The 15813-nt window shown below is 41.6% G+C and overlaps 1 long non-coding RNA gene across 2 annotated transcripts in view; it reads left to right on the top strand.

Moving 5' to 3' along the window:
* Positions 1-1967, top strand: part of LOC119340020 — a 16843-nt gene extending 14876 nt beyond the window's left edge. Inside the window, exons 4-7 of one of the 2 annotated variants that reach the window (XR_005164336.1) lie at positions 1083-1192; positions 1350-1401; positions 1487-1597; positions 1686-1967. This is a non-coding gene — a long non-coding RNA (uncharacterized LOC119340020). Of the gene's footprint in view, positions 1-1067; positions 1193-1349; positions 1402-1486; positions 1598-1685 lie in introns of both variants that reach the window. The other variant, XR_005164337.1, reaches the window with a different exon arrangement.
* The last annotated feature ends 13846 nt before the right edge of the window (positions 1968-15813 follow it).

The following is a 15813-nucleotide window of genomic DNA, read 5'->3' as shown; positions in this document are numbered from 1 at the left end:
GAGACCCCTCTCCTTTCCATCCAACTTGTTGGGTTTTGCTTTGTGCCATCATTTGAGTGGTCAACAGGCGCAGAAAGAAAGGGAGGACAAAGTACTTCTCTCCTAAGTTAGTTTTATATTTATTTGTCTGAATTTCAGTTTAAATAACACGACACCCAATGGCATACATGATAATTTCAACTGTTTTGGGGGGCAAATGACAATTATAGTAAATTAAAATGACCCCATTAGTCATATCTATTATCTCTTTATGGGTTTATCTTTCTACGTACTCCCCCAAAAATATTAATTGTTTTGCACATATCGGTTGAGTTTAATTCAGCTTTAGGAATCAGGACATGTGATAGATGGTGTGCGCATTTGATTTCAGAATGTTGTTAGCGCAACATGCATGATATTCGTGCATTACCTACATGTATGTTAGTCCCAAAATGACTTTTAAAACTATAGATGGTACCACTGAAATATTTTGAACCACATTCAAATTTCTCATTTGCTTCTCTGTTTACATGACCCACAATGCACTTGGTTTGTTTTTATTCAACAGTACTAGAATCCTGTATAAAACCAAGAGTTAACTACACTATAATGCTATTTTGGTTTATATAGGAGAGCAGCAGCTTGCGTTGCGAGAGGCTTAGGCGAAGGAATATACTATGGTCTATGGATCAGTCTGGGAACAAGAATAACTATTGAAATTGTTAGTGTGGACATTGTCCATAGCGAGGTAGCGAGGTAGCTAATATTAGCCGAATAGTGGACCGGGTGTTGAATAATTGTTATAAGAAGAATTAAAGGAGATGGATTGTGAAATGTCCGTGCTAAGATATGGAGGGCAAAAGACCGGCATCTCTTAGGTTATTATACTCCTTAATTGAGTTGTGAACACATCAGCTATTTCAACATCATCTTTACTTGATCTGTAGTTGCATATCCCTGCTATAATCTTGTGATATAGTCTGTTCTGACTATCACGCTTCTTAATTTCCAATATATTAATCCAACAATTACAGCATAGCCTGATAGGCATTCTTATCTTCCGCTCATTCTTTGGTTCAATTTTGAAGTTGGTTGTTTTCAAGGTTCTGCTGTACAGCCATGCATCCACAGAATGGTTGAAAAGCGGGTGGCGCATGTCAAGCTGCGGGAAGCTCAGTGCACGATCATCAGCTTCAGCTGCATCAATGCAACTGTAAGTATCTTTGAATTTGTACTCTACTGAATACAATCTCAAGTGTATATTTTCTTCTGACATGTTTATCTGCTGTCTTTTGTAAGAATAAGATCAATATCAGTAACATGTTTATCTAATTCGGTTGTATGTGCTTTGGGCTTCTATGAATATGCAGTGCCGGTCGATGGTCCTGCTACCCTAGGTGATGAGGGGGACGGTACTTCAAGGTATATGCTTCTACTTGCCTCCTGTGCTTCCTATTTGATCCATCGATACTGAATAAGTGGGTCTGACTGTTTTCCCTCCCTGTAGTGAACTAAGGGGTGTGTCGTTGCTGATGAGACCCCCCTCCCTTTGAAACCAAAAAGGCAAGGCGGCACTGAAACCAGAGAGGTTAGGTGTTGTTGGGTGCTCGCCCTTTTGGTACGTCTATTTGATCTTCACCTTCTTGCTTAAATGACTCCTGTGATGAGCATCCTGCTCATCTATGATTGCAAATCTGTATATCTAGGACCTTACCCTTTTGCCTGTGGATGCGCGAAGAAATGATGGGCGGCTATGGGAGTGTCTCTTCAGATGTTCTACGACAGTGCCACGTGTCTCCATTAGCTCCTATTCCATTTCGCCCTGTTGTCCGACATACATTTATTTATGTATTTGGCACACCTGGTTAGTTCATGTTGTTATGATGTTCAAGTACAAGCAGATACTGCAGTTATTATGCTACTCTAGGTAGCCTCTTTGTCGTGGATAGTACTGAGGATGAATGCAAAATCTATATATATATGTGATCTCAGGGTGGTGATGCATGTGTTTGCTGTTGTTTGGCTTTTGCATTTTTTTTAATTCTGTTTGTGATTCATCTAGGTGATGTGTGCTCTACATTCGATTTAGACAAATCGATTTGAAGAATATAAGGAATGAAATTGTTGCATGCAAATCACCTTTGCTTGGAGGCATCATGAAGCCATTCTATTGCATGCACATGGTGTGGATGTTTAGGCTCAGGTCCTCGGTTTGGGAAGTTGTTTAACAGATTTATGGTAGATCTTCTGACTTTTATCAACACATTTCCTCCGGGTTACACATGCTTTATTACTGATACTGTTACATCTTTGATCTGATGCCTTTATTATAAGGTCAGAAATGATCGCAGCCGCAGGGGTGCGGCAAGCCGCACTTCCTATCTAGTTACTATGAACCACTATGATGAGAGCCATATATATGGAGAGCGGCGTTCTTCACAAGGTTTCGGTGAAAAACGACGTTTTTTATGGCTTGTGTAAAAAAGATAAAGAAATGCCTCGTGAATAGTTAGAATGAAGCATCATAATTTGTTTTCTTTACACAAGCCACAAAAAACGTCGTTTTTCACTGAAACCTTGTGCATGCACATAAAATGTCCTGATATACACGCGAGATTTTTTGTTCCGAATTTTTCAACTTTTTGAAATGTGTATTTCGACAATGGGTGCATATCACTGGTAGAAAACAGGGCATTTGTCCCGGTTGGTGAGGGTCTTTTGTCCCGGTTATTGAACCGGGACTAAAGGGTCGTTACTAATGCCTCCACCTTTTAGTCCCGGTTCTAACACGAACCGTGACAGATGGGCCTCCACGTGGCCATTGCGAGCAGCCCAGGCAAGGGGGCCTTTGGTCCCGGTTGGTGACATGAACCGGGACCAAAAAGCTTCCACGTGTCAGCAGTTGAGGTTTTTCTTTTAAAAAAAAGTGGCTGGTTTAGGGGTTAATTTTAGGTTGTTATTAGCTAGCTAATAGAGAGAAGTGTGCTCTCTTATATCTTCGTCCTTGGTTTACCAACGCTACTGCTATGTTCATTTCACCCGCTGATATATAATAACTCATGCATGCTCGCATCATACATCATCATATATAATAACAAGTCCTACTAATCATGCATCATCATACAACTTCTACTCGTTATTAATAACAAGTCATACGATCATCATCCTCATAGTCATCGAACCCAACCCTACATAATTGTTCTTAGCACATGATCATCAGTATCAGGTAGGACCTAAACACCCTTAAGGTAAAATAGCATAAAACAATATAGACCCTGACTCTCCATTATGAAGAATGGAGATCATCCTGTCTCCAATTCTTACGCTTCGCCTCTTTTTGCTTGCAAGAAGCTCCTTACGATTGTCCATACATTTTTTCCATTCTTTGGTTGTCATGTCTCCACTTCTTTTAGAAATCCTGTATGGACAGTTGATATTCGTAGGACGACCTGGTTGTATGTTCAAAACATCAAGGTGACCGTGCGTATACATCAGATGAGGCACACAATCATTCGGAATTATCTGTTGAAAAACATAGTAATAACTTCGTAGTTAGCAATGATGTACTAGTTTTAGAAGTATTTAAAAAGATGCAGGGATGTCGTAATAGTAAAAAAATCTTACCAGAGTATCTCCATGGTAGTTACCGTAGTTCAACACGTGCACTAGTGGCACGTATTAACCATAATGTTGAGGAGTTCGATTATAGACATTGTAATTCTCAAGATCAGTACAAAATGCGATCAGATGATTTTTCTCCTTATAAGTTAATTCGGAGCCATCGGTGTAGTGGATTTTGTCTACCATTTTCCGCACATTCTTTGAAGAATGAAAATAAATTGTCAATAGAAACAAGCTGTCAATTATTTTGAAATAAACAATATAAATTACTTAATAACTATATTAAGCTCACATGGGGAAGAATTGGAGGTGTATCCACAAGGACACAAATTCCCATATTGTCTTGCTGGATTGTAGGATCACCAAGATCCATGGTGACAAGAATACCCTCATCAAAACCATACATCTTGCAAAGTGTTTCCCAATTTTTACAACCAAAATGGGTTACACTCTCAGCATTGTACAGCTTTACTTGAAAATCCACACCATGATGGGTCCTTAAGAGAATTTTTTTGATTTCCATACTTTCATTGTCTTCAAAACCCATCTTCTCCAAGACATAGCGTCTTGCATAGCATGGTATAAGCTAGTCGAATTGGAAAAGATGAAAAATACACGTTACAATAGTTGAAGTCGTGCTTAATTACGAAAAAAACTATTGTCGTCGTTGCGTACCATATGAATATCGAAGGTCTCCTCGAGCTTAATGCTGAAGCGCCGATCTTCGTCCAGCTCAATGAACTTGTCGCACATACCTTGGTCGTCGTGGCACCAGTCGCACTCCACCGGGCGGTTTACGTCGTCCGAGTACGACATTTCCGGCCTAAGTTTATAATTCAAATATTAAACTTGTATAATTAAATATATGTACTAAAAACCTAAATTAGATCATTATTATTAATCACGGGTTGACTATCGGTGATGGTACATAGCTCTTCCTTTCATTCCCGATTGCATTATTATTACACCAAATTGTCTAGCACACGGGAATGAAGGAGAAGCTACCCCACGATGGCGTGGATGATGGAGGGGGCTCCTAGATTTCTGCATAGAGTGCTCTTCAATTTTAGCATTCAAAGTAAGAGTACTTTTACAATATGAGCATTCAATAAGCAAAACCAAATCCTAAAATAAAGTAGTATTCAAATTAGCATGCATTCAATTATAACCAAAAGTACATCATCTCTTGTGTCCGTACGTCGTCGAATACTCCTCGAATACTATCATACATATAGCATCGCTAATTAATACAGCTAGAACTGTAGCACCCGACGGGTATCGTCGCGGGCGGTGGACACCCAAAGATAAGGAACGATCACAGGATCATAGCTCCAGTGAGATCCCTGAAGAACCTGCCAGGTATTGTCGAACCTGCCCTCCAATGCAACCATGTAGCGACGGACGTGCTCGTCCTTCTCGCTGACACGGTGACGTACCACCTCCGCGGTGTCCGGAAGCCTCGGCACCGTCACTGGCCCACGCGACCGCCACCAAACAAAGATCGGGTCAACTACGGGCTGCATCCTCACCAACCTACGTCCCCCATAAGGTAGCACCTCCCAATACCAGCCTGGCGGAGCCCAGTCCCAAACATGACCCTGATCAAGCAGGCCTCCACCGCCGAGTCGACGACGACGAGAATGCGGGATAGCCATCGTCGACGTCGATGCGGGAACTACTTCTATATATATAGTTAAATAAAGTAGTTTTATTAATTAAATCAACTAGTTCAACTACTAAGCACTTACTATAAATAAATAAAGTAGTACTTACTAAAAATAAACTACTTCTATATATAGTAAAATAAATTGGTTTATTAAATCAACTAGCTAGTTCAACTATATATGAAGCACTTACTATAAATAAAGTAAAGTAGTACTTACCAAAAATAAACTAGTTTAACTATAGTTCTATTATTTTTCTAACTAATTATATTAAACACTTTCTCTTCTTATTTTCCTTTTTCCTCTATTCTAAATATGAACATATTCATAAATGACTTTGATCATGCATAATTTTTCTATACATACACAATATGAACATATGCATAAATTGAAAAAGAAAATTCTATGAATAAAAAAATCTTTAAAATTCTATGAACAAAATTACAATAGAAAAAAGTCATAAAAATTCTATGAACAGAAAAAAATCATAAAAAATTGACATATTCGATCTTTGCATATATACGAACATACAAACATGCATATTCAACAATAATATCACTAAAAAAACTATTAACAGAAAAAAAAATATAACAAAATATGAACAAATTACACAATATGAAAATAAATCTATGAACTACACATCTAAATTACTACACATCTAACAAAATATCTATAAACTACAACAAAATCTAACAAAAAATCTAATAAAATCTAGCTCAATTAAGTACACATCTAAATTATACTACACATCTAAATTAACTACTACATCAAATAATTAAATTAGCAAAAAATCGGGATGGGGCGGGGCGGGGCGGCAACGGCGCGGGGCGACGATGGCGCGGGGCGGCGACGACGGCGTCGGGCGGGAAGGGACGGTGCGGGGCAACGACGATGACGGCAACGGCGAACCGGAGACGGGCAGCCTAGCGGCGTCGGGCACGGGGAAGAAGGAACTGAACCAAATTTTCAGGAGTGCTGCTTATATAGGCAAAGCATTGGTCCCGGTTCATGAGACCAACCGGGACCAATGCCCCCTTTAGTCCCGATTGGAGCCGTCAACCGGGACCAAAGGCCTCTTTTCAGCAGCCCAAAGGGCAGGAAGCGACGGCCTTTGGTCCCGGTTAGTGGCACGAACCGGGACTAAAGGGTGGCATTGGTCCCGGTTCGTGCCACCAACCGGGACCAACGGCCTTGGACAGCGGCGTGGTGGTGGGAGTTTAGTCCCACCTCGCTAGTTGAGAGCGCCCCGCACCTGTTTATAAGCTCCGCTGCCTCTTCCCACTCGAACTCCTCTGAACTGCGGGCCTATGGGCCTAATCTGACACTGCTTTGCCTGTGGGCCTGCTGGGCCTTCTGCGGGCCTGAATCACGGCCCATGATAGGGTTTCTAGTTGTATTCAGGCCGTGGGGGCCCAGTATGAGGCACTTTTTTTGTTTTTTGTTTTCTTTAGTTATTGTTGTTATTTTTATTTTTTTTCCCAGTTTTTTTTTGTTTTGTTTTCTGCATTATTTATTTTCTTTTGTTTTTTGCTTTATTTTTTAATTCTTTTTGCTTTTAGTTTTAAAAAAATTATAAACTTTCTGTTAGTACCATTAGTTTTCAAATTTGAAATCACTTTTTTTGTTTTTTTGTTTTTTTTCTTGCTTTATTTATTTTATTTTGTTTCTACTTACAACAAAAAGTGAAGACTTTCTCCACAACTATTATGATGATACCATGCCAAAATAAAAGAGAGGCGCAATGCTCACCTGCACGTTGCTTAGCTTCAGGCCGACGTGCAGGTGAGCACTGCGCTTCTCCCTTCATCGTCTCTACACTCAGGGCTTATAAACCGCTGCGAGTGCCTCTTGCTTGGCGAGGTGGGACTAAAAAACAGCTGCAGAAAGAATGAATTAAAAAACTGTTTACCGGTTCATGCCACGAACCGGTACTAAAAGGTGCTCGTGGGGCCTAGCCTTAAAACATGTACCAAATAAAATGTCTTTGTAACAGCCTTAGTACTGGTACTAAAGGAATCAACTAAAAAGCTTTTATAAACCTCTAGTATTATTGAAACTAAATTTATATAGAATTTTGTTACGAACTTTAATAGCAAAAAAAATTATCATAAAAGAAAATAAATAAGTAATTAGAATTTAGTTCAAAACATTAAAAGCAAAAAAGAATTATCATAAAAGAAAATAAATAAGTAATTATAATTTTGTTACAAACTTTAATAGCAAAAAGAATTATTATAAAAGAAAATAAATAAGTAATTAGAATTTAGTTCAAAACATTAAAAGCAAAAAGAATTATCATAAAAGCCGTTGGTCCCGGTTCGAGCCACCAACCGGGACCAATGGTGGTGGGCCAGGAGCAAGGCCCATTGGTCCCGGTTTGTCCCACCAACCGGGACCAAAAGGTCCAGACGAACCGGGACCAATGGCCCACGTGGCCCGGCCGGCCCCCGGGGCTCACGAACCGGGTCCAATGCCCCCATGGGTCCCGGTTCTTGACTGAACCGGGACTAATGTGCTGACCCGGTCTGGACCTTTGCCCCCTTTTCTACTAGTGTATGCACCTAGGAGCCAAAGGCAATTACCGATATATATGCGCACATGCTGGTTGACAGCTAGGAAGAAATAAAGAAGATAATAACAGATTGACAAGGTGGTTGATTTGTACCGCCAAAGATGGGTTATGACTTGCAATATATATTGTTCTTTCAATTGCATCCACTCCTCTAACTAAGTGAGCTTGCTATACTTGGTTGGATACCAGTATAAAAGAATTCTCTAGAGTTACATCCACTCCTTCGACTAAGTGAGCTTGCTATACTTGACTGGATGAAAAGTATTACACGAACCGGTTCCATTTTGCCAAAGCAGGTTGTCTCAAGATTTTTCAAAAGAAAATATATGAATTTACATATACACAGTTCAACGCCACCACCTGCCCCACAAATACACTTTGAAAAACGAGAAAAAAATGTTATTATAGAGAGTTTAACAAAAACATTCCATCTTGCTATCAGTTATGAGTTATATAGTAAAGAAACGAAATCACTGTCAAATACCCATTTTTCTTCAATAATAGATCACCTACAATTTGGCTTTCACGTGGCAATTAACTTTCTAAGGGAGATCTCCATGATTATGGTGAATAAAAAAGTATACTACAAGGCAGTCATACTCTTTTGATATGAGCCACATGAATAGGTAGAAACGGCAGATAAGGAAACAGGAGTTGACGGCTAATAAGGATCCAAAGATTAGGCACATTGTTGGGCATCTATTAGTCATGCTTATGATTAAATGGCAGAATGGTCAAGAGTTTAACGAGAACCGGAAAGGGTACTGAACAAGTAGCAGTTCAAAAATGGTAGATCCACCCGCCATAACACAATCTACAAAGGAGAGATTTCGATCAGCAATCCAGCACGCAAAGTCTCGGAAAGAGCAACATGGCACCAAAGGATTATGTTCTCTTCCATATTATAGGAACTCGTAGCTGAACCTTTTTTGAATTAATGAAGTTTTTTCGAAGTTTGGGGATAATTTTTGAAATTCACAGAAATTTCCCGGTTTTTGTGACATTTTTACAAAATTCATGAACATTATATGAATTCAAGAAATTTTGATCAAAATGATGAACAAAATTTGAATACATGAACATTGTTCAAAATCATGAACATTTTTGGAATGTTCAAACATTCTATGATTTCTTAAACATTGTTTTAAAAAAAACAATTTTCTAAATTTCAGAACTATTTTGAAATCCCAAACTATTAAGGTAGAAAAAATAAAACGGAAAAGAAAAGAAAAAAATGGAATAAAAACCACGGCGCTCGCACATGGGCCAGCCCAAAAGGGCGCGCTTGCTTCCGGGGGAGCGAGGGGTGCGCGTTGCGTCTCATCCCAGCCGAACAGCGAGAGTGCTATGTCTCGCAATAAGCGAGATGGTAGCAGCTCTCCCTGAATTCGCTCTCCTCGCGTCGTATTGGGCCGGCCAATCATGCTCACATAGTACATAAAATTGAGCAGAGGAATGGGAGAAGCAGGGACCGATCTCCAGGGAGATCGCTAGCGCACTCCGCCCAAATTCCATTCGTGGTAAGAACTAGGGGCGCGTCCTACATGAGGCTATTCGGGCCGTTTTTGTTTCTTATCTCTTACCTTTTTTGTTTTATTTTGTTTCTTTTCTTTTTTTGCTCTGTTTGTCTTTCATTCTTTTGCATTTTGTTTCTTCATTTTGTTTCTTTTCTTTATTTTTTTCTATTTTTGGTTTTCTTTGTTCTTATGGTTATTATTCTACTTTCTTGTATATGTCAACAACATTTTTGTAACACACGCCTAACATTTTTCCAATACAAATTATAAATTTTTGTTATACATGGTCAACATTTTTCTTATACATGGTTTTAACATTTTTCAAAAAACAAGATTAACATTTTTCAAAAAACAAGATTAACATTATTTAATCATGGTCAACATTTTTTCTGTACATTTTTATCATTTTTTTAATGCTTAACTAAAAAAATTCAAATGAAATATTAATTTTCGGAATACATGTCAACATTTTTTCTATATACATGATCAAAAAATTCATCATTTTTTAATACATGGTCAACAATTTTTCTATACACATTTAAAAAATGCTTGATTAACATTTTTAAAATACTTGTTCATCATTTTTAATGCTTGATTAACATTTTTATATACAATGATCAAAATAATTATCATTTTTCTAATACATGGTGATCATTTTTCCTATACACATTTAACATTTCCCGAATGCTTGATTAACATTTTTCAAATACGATTTCAACAACTTTTTCGAAATGATTGATGAACATTTTTTATATTCATGATGAAAACAATTCATCACTTTTTTAATACACGGTCAACATTTTTTTCTATACACATTTAACATTTTCCAAATGCTTGATTAACATTTTCTAACACTTGTTCAATATTTTTTCTAATACTCCCTCCGTCCCAAAATTTTTGTCTTAAGTTTATCTAGATACGGATGTATCTAACACTAAAATGTGAATAGATACATCCGTATGTAGATAAATCTAAGACAAGAATTTTGGGACGGAGGGAGTACTTGATTTACATGGATGGAAAGTCTTTTTATAAGGTTTTCCAAATGCTTGATTAACATTTTTTAATACACATTTAACAGAGTCTTTTTGTAAGGTTTGTTCAGTTTAATGGTAAACTTGTTATTACTACTACATGAAGTATCTTTTGTTTTGAACATGGATCTTCTTGTCGTTACCGCAACAACTTGACAAAAATGAACAACTAGTGTGGGAACATATTTTTTAATTGGTCATCCGGCGAGTTTCCCCACAAAATGGCTGAGTTTTACAACAGGGGCATACAAGCATATAGAAAGGGGCCAAGATAGCCAGCGTGGGGAGAGCGTGGCAACCTAGCTAAACGCAAGGGAAGAAAGGCAGCAGCTTTATCCTGGTGCTGGGGGGCAAGGCGAACGCGTCCGGCATGCACATCCTCGCGACACATCTGGACGAGTAGCCCTGTTCATGTGCTTTAAAACATTCCAGTAGCGAAGAAGGTCAGATGTTTTGTGCTTCCCTGTCATAATAGTATGCAAAAGAGTCTAGTCAGGGCCGCAACATCTTCAAACTTGGGGACTTTTGCGCCCTTTATTCTACTCCCTCCGCCCGGAAATACTTATCATACAAATGGATACAAATGAATGTATATAAAACTAAAATACATCTAGATACATTCATTCCTCAGACAAGTATTTCCGGACTGAGGTAGTATACACCAATTTCTTGTCCACACCAATCTCTCACTGAGCATTTTGGCACCAAATGAGGTCACACGCTCATCCATGTTGAAATGTGAGATGGGCCTAGAGCCCATATAACAATTTCAGATTTGATCTTTAAGGACCCATGTAGGTGGCATGGCAAGGTGGTGGGAAGTTTAGTCCCACCATGCTAGTGGAAGGAAAGTTGGAGTGGTTTATAAGAGTGGCTCTTCTACATGCTATTGGAGCTTGAGAAGAGAAGAGGCCCTCGCGCGCTCCTCCTTCGCCGCCCGCCTCGCCGCTCCGCGCCGCTCCGCGAGTTGCGGAATGAGCCGAGCCGAGCTCACACCTATGCGCTTAACGGAGAGGTTCTGACAGCAGGGCCACGATTTAAGCGTCGGATCGTGGGCTGTCACGGACTCGGACGTGGGTTAAGCCCACGTCTCTCCACGCGGCTGCGTCTATATAAGTGTGCAGTGTCCCCTAACCCTAGCCGCCATGATCAGATCAGATGTGCTCCACGCGAACCGCCCACCGTCGTTCCTTTGCTGCTGCTGCCGCCGCCGGTGACTCCATCCCGTCCGCCGCGTACATGGTCGACGGGAGAGCAGGTCTCCGAAACACCGTCTCTCTGGTTCCTGTACGGGAGAGAGACGAATAGGTTTTCGGGAAGCGACTACGCGACTGCTCGCCTCCGATCCACTACTTCCACTACGTCCGCGTCGTCTCCGTTATCACCATGTCCAGCGACGCCGAACGCGCCGCCGCCGAGAAGACCGAGGCCGACAAGAAGGCCGCCGAGGACGCTTCTGCTGCTGCCACCGCGGCGGCGGCTTTTGCATGGCCTACTGGAGGGTATACCGCGTTTATCCCTCTCCTGATAATTTCTGTATTAGTAGTGCTAGCATCATGTGTAGATTTGTCTACTATTTGCATAGTACGTGCTTGTTTAGATCAGTACCAGTATGTTGTTAGTTCTGTCAATGTCATGCTAGTTATTTACTTATGAATTAAATTAGTCGAAAAATTGCCTATTTTCTTAGCAATCCATTCCTAATGCCCCCCATATCTAATACTTTTGTGATCGTGTGTGACTTTAAAGAGAATAAATTAGGCAAATTGTCTTGACTCTTGAGGAATACTACTAACTTATCTTTCTTTAGTCCGCCTCTGGATAGCCAACCACAAACCATGGTTGATGAGAGATATCCTGCCTAGTTAGTTGATTACTACGAACCACTATGGATGAGAGGCATATATATGCACACATGCTGAATGACAGCTAGGATGAAATAAAGACGATAATAACTCATTGACAAGGTGGTTGATTTGTACCACCGAAGATGGGTTATGACTGGCTATATATATAATTGGGAAACGCTTCCTACCAGGCATCTGATAGCAGACGTTTGTCAGACTCATCGCACACCATCGATGCTTCTTTCATCTCACGGTTGAGATTGCGTACGAAATCCTTTGATTAGTTTAGTTTCCAAAACGGCATGATTTTCCACCCATAACTACTCTCGCATTAATCTCACCTGCCAAAACCCACCCGTCCCCATCCCCGTCGCCTGCTCTGGAGCTCGCTAATCTCGTCCCCGGCCGCCCCGCCCTTGTTTCTCGCCGCCATGAACCAGCCTCCCCTATTCCCATGAGACACACCCCGCAGGTGCGCTATCCCACACGATTGTGGTGGCCGGCATTAGCCACCACGAGCATGACGAGCGAGCTCGCAGTCCATGGTCGTCCCGAACATCTACACTCACTTCGGATCCCCCAGTGTCCAGGCCACCATTGAGGGAGTCCTGGATTAGGGGGTATCCGGACAGCCGGACTATATACTTTGGCCGGACTGTTGGACCGAGAAGATACAAGACTCAAGACTTCGTCCCGTTTCCGGATAGGACTCTCCTTTGCGTGGAAGACAAGCTTGGCGATCCGGATATTAGATTCCCATCTTTGTAACCGACTCCATGTAAACCCTAGCCCCCTCCGATGTCTATCTAAACCGGAGGGTTTAGTCCGTATGAGGACGATCACAACATTCATAATCATCATAGGCTAGCTTCTAGGGTTTAGCCTCTATGATCTCGTGGTAGATCAACTCTTGTAACACCCATATCATCAATATGAATCAAGCAGGAAGTAGGGTTCTACCTCCATCGAGAGGGCCCGAATCTGGGTAAACATTGTGTCCCTTGCCTCCTCTTACCATTAGCCTTAAACGCACGGATCGGGACCCCCTACCCGAGATCCGCCGGTTTTGACACCGACATTGGTACTTTCATTGAGAGTTCCTCTGTGCCGTTGCTGCAAGGCTCGATGGCCCGTCTCGTTGTCAAGGACAACATCACCTCTGGGGGAGCTCTGGCTGTAGGTCAAACTCTCCGACTGGGTGGCTTCATCATGGCCGCCCAATCAGCTGTTGCACCGACGATGACCTCTCGGGTCATCAGGAATAGCCTCCACGTCAATTCGGAACTCGCCGAACAGACGGATACAATAGAGCTCTCTTCCCTTAATGATCTCTTGGATTGCATCGCCGCTTTGGGAGTCGCTACGGACTATGACCGGATTGGGCTTAAACCCGACCAGAGGGATATTAAATCCCCACCGGTCACCCAGGAGATAGCGGTGGTGGAGGAGCCACATATGGACCGTCCCCCTATTCTGAGGACGAACTATGTCCGGATCACCGAGCTCTCTGAGCCGGATACCTGTTCGCAGGAGGAAACGACCCTGATCCCAAACTTTGAATCGCGCGACGGGCCGGAGAAATCGGGCAACATCCCGGAACCCGAGCCGTCAAGCCCAGGAGCTCCCTTGCCCCTGGGCGTTAGATCGGATCAGAATCCAGATTCAACTACGCCCACCCACCCAGACTTAATCCGTCTCTCCCATATCAGACAAGAGCCATAAGAGATAGTACATCGCCACTGGGCCAGATTCCTCCTTGTGATAAACAAGGTCAAGGACTGTCGTGAGGAGGACGCAATTTCACTTTGTTGCAAAAATTGCACGAGCAAAGGGATCCTTAATGCTATAAGTCACGTGACATAGTACGCTTTGCCGACCTAGCAGCCATAGTACAGAAGTACTGTGCGATGGAAAGTACCTGGAAAACCCAAACAGACTTTTGGGATAATCCAACTCTCGCTAAGCCTTCCCTCAGAGTTAAAAGGGCAAACTCTCCTAAGTTGCCTGATCCAACTCCGAAAAAGCCAAAGCCCACTCCAGGGCGTAGAACCGTATTGGAAGAATGGCTCAATGGGCCATGCAAAATTCATAGCACGCCGGACACTAAGCCAACACATAGCCTTAGAGCATGTTGGGTACTCCGGCAGGTAGCAAAAAGCAGCGAGCATCTTCTTGTAATTAATGCAGAGCAATGTCCCGCCGAAGACAACAATGCGGTATTAACAGTCTTTGAGACTTTCGCCTCAAATAATAGGCGCAAGCGAGCCCATCGAAATCTCGCTGAAATTTGTCACGTGGCAAAAATAAACCCGTGGAACGATGCTGCTATAACTTTCAGTGCCAGTGACGAACCCCAATTCCAGGCAGTCCGGGCACTTGCCGCATTGGTCCTTAGCCCAATCGTGGACGGCTTTCGGCTCACTAAAATACTCATGGACGACGGAAGTGGACTAAACTTGATCTATGAAGAAACACTGAGCAAGATGGAAATGGACAAAAATCGCATTGAGCAGAGCGGCACAATCTTCAGGGGAATCATCCCTAATCGGGAGGCACGGTGTTCGGGAAAAATCACACTCGATGTAGTATTCGGCACCCTGGAGAAGTACAGGTCCGAAGAAATCACATTCCAAGTGGCTCCTTTCAACAGCGGATACCACGCCCTTTTAGGGCGGATACCGACAACCATGGCGGAGCTTCGTCTCGGTTTCCGAATGAATCCATCATGTGAGGAACCTTGCTGGAGTCGCCCCCCATCTCCTCTGCAGGTACATCCTCATCTGACCTAGGTAATTCTGAGAAATCTTGATATAGCCCTCTCTGATTTCTAACATATTTGTATGTCACCAGTGTTGTTTCATGAATTTTGTCCACCTCCATGGCTCCATTGTGTATTTGTACAACTCATTCATTATTTTGGCCACACCATTGTGTATTATATGACTGAATCAGAGTAATATCTCTGAACTTGGTATGTACATACGTACATGTGCTTCTCAATTTTGGCTGCAATATAAGTGAGAAGTGAGAATATTTTTGTCGCTCTTTCCCCCCTCTTTGTTGTGTATGTTCAAAGTTGGTGAAGGGAGTGCTGGTCGCACTAATATGCCGTACCATCCTCATCTAACCTTTTCATGACTATCCTCCTTATATATAAAGTATGTCGAGATTGCATCTGTACAATGCTTCCAGCTTTTCATGTTTCATACATACATATGGTACTACTAGACCATTTCTGCTTAAACTCTGCTTCATATTTATCATGCCAATGCTTCTACACGGAGTCCACTTTGCTTCGTACATATCAAACTTGTGCTTCTACATCATGTTCAGTTCTGCTTTGTGCCAATCCTTTGCACGTTCTTGTAGGCATCATGTTTTTACTTAATGAACAACTAAATCATGCTTCCTAATTTCAGACATATTATTGAGAAGATGCATGTCACCGCTTATCTTAATTTGAATGACCGTGCAGAGATTTTTTGCACCCCATTTTTCTTATATGTGCTTCCACTATGTAGAAATTATGTTGAGATTACATGAATACGAGGTATCCAATTTTCATGATTCATTTGTATC

Source organism: Triticum dicoccoides, chromosome 7B, assembly GCF_002162155.2.
Source record: "Triticum dicoccoides isolate Atlit2015 ecotype Zavitan chromosome 7B, WEW_v2.0, whole genome shotgun sequence".
Taxonomy (NCBI): Eukaryota; Viridiplantae; Streptophyta; class Magnoliopsida; order Poales; family Poaceae; genus Triticum; species Triticum dicoccoides.
Note: the sequence above shows the minus strand (reverse complement) of the source record. Positions and strands in the feature narration are given on the sequence as shown.